Raw genomic sequence first — 7008 nt, forward strand, 5'->3', positions numbered from 1 at the left:
CCACAACTTCCCAAATTCACTTATGATGACTACCAAAGTGGAGATAACTGTTCCATCCAACATTCGGCCTGGCCCAACCTAGGCTCGGCTAAGGCTTAGCTTAGTTGTGAAAAGGGATCTTTGTCGAGGGATTGTGATAAATATGCTAAGAAGGGGTTGAGATTTCTCTTCCATCCAAAATCATAACTCACACCAAGTGGAGGAGATACTTCATAATATTTTACCATTAAAAATACTCTTACATCTAAATTTAAGGAGAAAACTGTGTTGTAATGAATATATAGAGGATAAAATAAAACTAAGATACAATTTTTTTTTGTGAACTGGTGCAAGAAAATTGATATTCAATAAAGAAAATATATATCAGAGTTACATTGAGATCATCTAGCATTTTCCCAAAAAAATGCCACCATAAACAACATCACCATATAACCAGGAACGAGTATTTGACCAAAATATTATCTTTAACATCCAATAGGCACGTGCTACATTAGTACAGTAAAAAACAACAGTAGACAATGGAAAATACAATCACAAGAATAGAAGTAGGCTTTACACAACGAGATATATTTCCACCAAACATAAGATCACCAAAGAAAGAAGTGTCACCAACTAATAGGTTTTCCAAATGACGTCCCACATGCCTAAGGGAGAAGATGCCTATAACAAGAAGGCCATAACCACAGTACCAGAGCACAAAATACATCCATAAATCGTTGAATGCACCACAAAACATGGCTACCAAATAAATTGTTATGTCCATAGAAAAGAAAGGGTACAGTCCCATCCATGCCCTCATATCAAAATGCACCTCCAGGTCTATTGGAATTGTATCTAGTTTCGGTCTTCATAATTGTTGTTGTACTCATTTCAATATGTATCTTATGTAACAAACAAAAGAAGAAAAAGAAAAGGTTATTATTTTAAAGCATGTGTTTCATGCTCTTTATTGATGGTCTCCTAGGTAAAAGCATGTTCTTCATTCTTCTATGGTTTGTTAGGTCATAGGATTTATTGTCATGAGTCAAGAGAGTAAACATCATGTTTATAAGACCCTTCTGGGAAAAATATATCTCGAAAAATAATTTATTTTGAGTCTAGAAGGTCTTGGAAACCTCCAAAGTATAATTCATCCCAAGAAGCTTCAAGATGACCTAAAGGAGGGAATTCTCCCCCTTGGAAAGGCTATACAAAGGAGCAGTTTGACCTGATTTAGCACTCACTCATCATCAAGTTTGATCTCAAGAAAATAAGTTCAATCTGTAGCTTGGAAGTAGAGGAAATGAAGAGTGAAGGTCCAGGAGGAGAAAAGAAGAAAGAAAATCTTATATTTGGGCTAATCGCTCTCACACGGGTGAAAAGTATGGTTTTTGTAGCTTCCTAGAAGGCCGAAATTGTAGGATCGAGTTGTAGTAGGACAAGTTGTAGTATTGAGTTGTTGGAAGAAGGAATATTTTATCTTGACCTCATTGACCTTGGGAGGAGTTTTTTTTCTCTAAGAGGGATCTCTTGAAGAAGCTAAATTAGGGTTTCTACAATAGCTATAGGGTTGAAGTTGCTAGACAAAGCTGCTGGTTGAAGTTGCAGGGTCGAAGTTGTGGTCCAAGTTGCAGCTGGTAGCAGGTTGATGAAGGATTGAGCTGTGATATTGGAAGGGCTGAATTGGTTCTTGGAGGAAGACTTGGTCTAGGGTTTGGGTATTTATTGTCTCATTTGAAGCATATTCTATAATACAAGAAGAGTTTATGGGTTTTCCCTTGGAGGGGCTTTCCCTGGCTTGGAGGTTAATTTCTGTTTCCACTGTCTTTATTATTTTTCTCTTGATATTTGTTTGATCAAGAAGATATAATAAATAAACAAACAAAAAACTAATAAGGTTCACAAGAAAGTATTAAGGTTAAGGAAAATTAGAATTAATAGCTATCAAATTACATTTTCCAACATGGTTTTAACGCTAAGGTGAACAAGAAGGTAGTTGTAAGGATCATCTTGTGGACATAAGAAAGGTTTGCCAAGGGGAAAATGAATATCTATTAATCTAGAATAAGGGTCTCATTAGAAGAAAATCTTGAAGAAGAATACTAAAGGAAGGTTGTTTTTCTCTCTTGAGAAAAGGATCTAGTTGAAGGCTCATTGGTAGACCTCCCTGAAGGAATAATCAAAGGATTTTGGTATCAACATGTTTTGAATCCATCATTGAAGTCTCCTTGAAGATCTTGAAAGCCTCAATATAGTTGAAGAAATCATTAGAAAGGGAAGACTCTTAATCATCAAGTAAGTATCATATTATGTTTGAGTCTACAGTTCATATGGTTTCTTTATGCAAGGAAAGAAATAAGCTCGTTGGCTCATCAAATTTCTTAACATGGAAGAAAAGGATTAACCTGGAACTTACAAACATGACGTGATGGAATACGTTACTGGTGAAGTTACTGAACCTATCAAAGACAATACATAAGGACTAGAAAAGTACAAGAAAGGATAAGTTAGGGCACAAAGGACCATCATTGAATCCATTAAGGATCCTCTTGTTCCATTTGCTACAAATTTGAAAACTTCCAAAACTATGTATGATAAGCTAGTGAAATTTTACTCTGTAAGTACATAAGGAAAAAATATGTCTTTGAGGAATAAGTTATATAGAATGAAGAAATAAAAGGATGATGACATGGAATTATTTCTAATGAAGGTCTCTCAATTAAGAGATCACTTATAGGGGCTTGGAGAGACAATTTTCTGATTTAGAAATGACTATTTGTGTATTGAATGCATTGCCATTGAAATGGAGGAACTTTGTAACAAGCATCTTGTTGGCTTGTTAGGGCCTGACCCAGGTTCAAAAGTGATTTAGCCAAATAAATCTCGAAACTACCGGCCCTTTCGGCAACAGTCCACGGTATGCGGACTGAGGTCTCATCCGAGGTAGTATGGGAGGGTGCTGGAACCAGGTTTTTTCACCCTAGGGATGTCTTGATGAAATCTAGGAAGTTCGTGAACCGAACCTGTGCATAGCCATATATATATGTATATATCTATATATATATATATCTATATATATATATATATATATATATATATATATATATATATGTATATACATATATATATGTATACATATATATATATATATATATATGTATACATATATATATATGTATATATATATATATATATATATATATACATATATATATATATATATATATATATATATATATATATATATATATATATATATATTTATATCCCCACGCCGTTGCATAACTCCAATGTGATATTACGATACGACTTGTCGCAATCACATATCGCACATACCCTGGGCCATTTAATGTGCGCTCCATTGTAATCGCCGATTACGATATCGCTCAGTTGTAATCGCCGATTGCGATATCGCGATCACAATAATCATATAACCTGTTCCGATATCCTCTACCTTCCACCGCTAATTGTGATTTGTCGATCAGATCTGGACCGTTGATCAGCCAGATCCAACGACTCCTGTTCATTACTCTGTTGATTGCCGATAAGCCCATTTTTACTGGTTTCTTCATGTTTTTGCCTCCCGATAGTGTAATACACCTTTTTTTTAAATGTTCCCCTTATGCGATAGTTTTGATCTTTTAGGAGATTTTAGAAGACTTAGAGGGTTTTTAGGATCCCTTTTTAGGGGATTTTGCCCCTTTTTCCAAAGGATAAATGCAGCTTCATTTTATGATAACTTCTGTATCCTAAGTCAGTTTTTGCCCATTCAAGTTGCAGTAGATTCAAAATGAGATGATCTCTACAATGGGGCTAGTTCCAGGAACTTCCTTGGACTTTCATTTTTCCTCAGTGAGGAACACTTAGACTCAGGAGTCTATCCAAAATCCATTTTGTATTACTCGGATACCTGTGGAGTTTTGTTTTCCTGTGTCACGAACTCGTGAATTTTCTTGTCCAACCACTCTTCAATTTCCTTCTTTGTTAGGTTTTAGTGGCATGACATCAGACATCCCTTAGGCAGATCCTGGTCCTGGAAACAGAACCATTTGTTGGCTTGTTGGGGCCTGACCCAGGTTCAAAAGTGATTTATCCAAACAAATCCCGAAACTATCGGCCCTTTCAGCAACAGTCCGCGGTGCGCATACTGAGGTCTCACCTGAGGTAGTATAGGAGGGTGCTGGAACCAGGTTTCCGCACCATAGGGATGTCTTGATGAAATCTAGGAAGTTCGTGAACCGAACCTGCGTGCTTGCGCTGCTCCGCACAGCCGTCCGTCCTTCGCAACTTGTGCAACTGCTTCCGCACAGCTTTGTAAAGAGTGCGAAGAGGTGCTGTCTAGATCCTTTATCCTTACTATGCTATTATTATAGATCTTAACTTAATTGTGTGGGCCCAATATTCTCATTAATCATTCAACATTCATAACAAGTGCGCGCAATCATAAAACTGTAAAGATAAGCATAAATATAACAGAAGCATAGACACACAATATTTCAGAATCTTATCTCTTATTAATTCTCTGTCTAAGTACAATCCCAACTCCGCCCTGTGAACTCAGCTGCAGGGGTCCGTGCACTTAGCTGTGGACTCTACTAGGCCTCTGCGCACTCAGCTACAGAGCCTCTTCCTACTACTACAACCCAAGACTTGGACTTACAGACTCATATTTAATTCATCATCCAAAACTAAGACTGACTTTACACTTAGAGCCTCGCTCTATTTATACAATCCCATGGTCAGCGAACCATGGGTAGGTCGACACACTTTACATTAAATTACATTATCTTAGGGTGGACAACCCTAGACTCTTACGCTCCGCGCCCGCATTTCGCAGGGTCTTTACATTACACTTGACCAAAATTCAGGCTTCAAGCCCCAAAAACATGCTATGGGGGGGTTCGCTGCCCAACACATCTAATCTAAGAAAGAATTGAATCCTTTTGATGAGTTATGGGTTAAATGAATTTTGGAAGAGACAAGGGTCAAGGTAAAATATGACATTGGATTAGATGAACAGTCTCAATCCTTTATAGCTAGAGTCAAGAAGTTTAAAAAGGGAAAGTTTGAAAAGTACAAGAAGAAAGATATGTCCAAGATTCAATGCTTTAAGTGAAATGGATATGGAAACTTTAAGAGGGATTGTCCAAACCAACAAAACAACAAAAAAGAACGAAAAGAAGCGAAGCTCACTTGGCTGAGGAAATGGGAGAACCTGAGAAGAATTTGAAGAAAGAATAAGTGAAATATATTTACTATTGAATAAGGTGCTCTATCTGCCAGGTTATCTAAAAATATTGGTCTTTCCTTTATGATAGTATGCATTTTTGTTTACTATAGAAGAATCTTGATTTTGTATGGCATCATAGATAGAAGCATGTGATAGTAGAATACTTAGAGTTTCTTTGTAGAGATCATCTAGTCTTTAAGAATAGATAGATAAATCATTTTGGATATTGTTCATCCATATAGTATCTAAGATTATGTTAGAGGCAGTCATCTTACTAAAGTGGATCATCGTGATCCTGTGAGAACCATCATTTTTGAAGGTTCTTAGGAGAAGCATTATGACAAGGTTAGTATACATTCCATATGGTATGAAAAAAATGCTTTTGAAGGGATGAAGGAATGCAATGGGTCGGGTTGCAAGCTCATTATGAGACATGTAACTAAATGATGAAGTAAGAGTATATGAATGCATATTGAAAGTAACCCTTGGATAAGATTCATATGTGTAGAATCTCGTAACATGATTTGTATGATTATGTGATGTTTGAAAGGAATACTTTGACTTACTCAAGGATAAACAAGGAATTAATACTTTCTCCATATTGTGTAGAATAAAGATTAACATCTAATATAATCTCTGGTAGAAAAGTTATAACTTGGTAATCAAGTTCGATCCTTGGGCACTCTAATGCATAAAGGAAGATTCATGTGGAGATGGATCATGAGGATGTTGATGGGATGAGAAGGTCATCATGGTGAGGTAAGTCTAAGTTTAATTATTGTTGGTTATCTGGTTAACATATTATTTTGCTACCTTGAAGGATATTGTAGGAATATATTAAGAATGTTGAGGCAAACTCAACCTAGGATACCTAGAAATTATAAAGTCAAGATATATTCATCTTGAGATTGAAAGGTAGTAGTGCGAGAAGATAACATGAAGGTCAACAAGGGAGATCACTTTCATGCATAAGCTATGATTAGCTTGAAGTCTGGGATGGCCCAATGTAATTCCTTCATCCATGATGTCAAGAATAAAGTGATGAGAAAGAAAGATGACCTAAAACCTGTCACAAGATTTAAGAGTGAAGATGGCTCCATGATACCTTGAAATAAATCAATCTTGATGCAGAGAGAGAGCCATGTAGCTATGAAGAACAGGTAGTTGATACTCTTATAAAGACAAGCTATAAGGCTTGTGGTGTTAGCTTCCCAAATAGAAAGGAAGTCTGGAATCTTCTCTGGTATTGAGAGGGAGAAAAAGGAGCCTCCTTAAATAGGAGAAAGGATCTATTCTCTAATCAAAAGGAGAATATGGATGTCCTCTCTAGGTGAGAGGGAGTGATGTTAGACTCACATGTGCATTCTCGTCTACACGTGTCAGGCACTTGACCAGGACTAACAACCATAAGTCAAAGTGATGGCCATGGAGAGAGAATGGTGGAGGATTGGATAAACATATGTGGTTTTCTTCAGGATATAACATCCAAGAAAGGAAAGGGACTAACACACTTTTAGGATAGGACATGAGTCCAAGATAAGAGTGGTCGAAGAGGACCAACATTCTTTGAGGATTTAGGTTTGGAAATCCAAGATAAGAATAGTCCTAAAAGGACATACCTTGTGAACATATTGACGGGGTATGTGCCTTATAGAGGCAATTTGGTGTCACACATAAAGCCTCCCAGCATAATGCTCTTGAATGAAGATGACCTTATCTAGTTAGGAATCAAAGACAATGTTGATCATTAAGATGAAGCTTACAATTTGGCTTACCAATTTGACTCTTCTTATGAGAAC

Source organism: Pinus tabuliformis, chromosome X (assembly GCF_031772625.1).
Source record: "Pinus tabuliformis cultivar Carrire ecotype Pingquan chromosome X, CPIR1, whole genome shotgun sequence".
NCBI classification, from domain to species: domain Eukaryota; kingdom Viridiplantae; phylum Streptophyta; class Pinopsida; order Pinales; family Pinaceae; genus Pinus; species Pinus tabuliformis.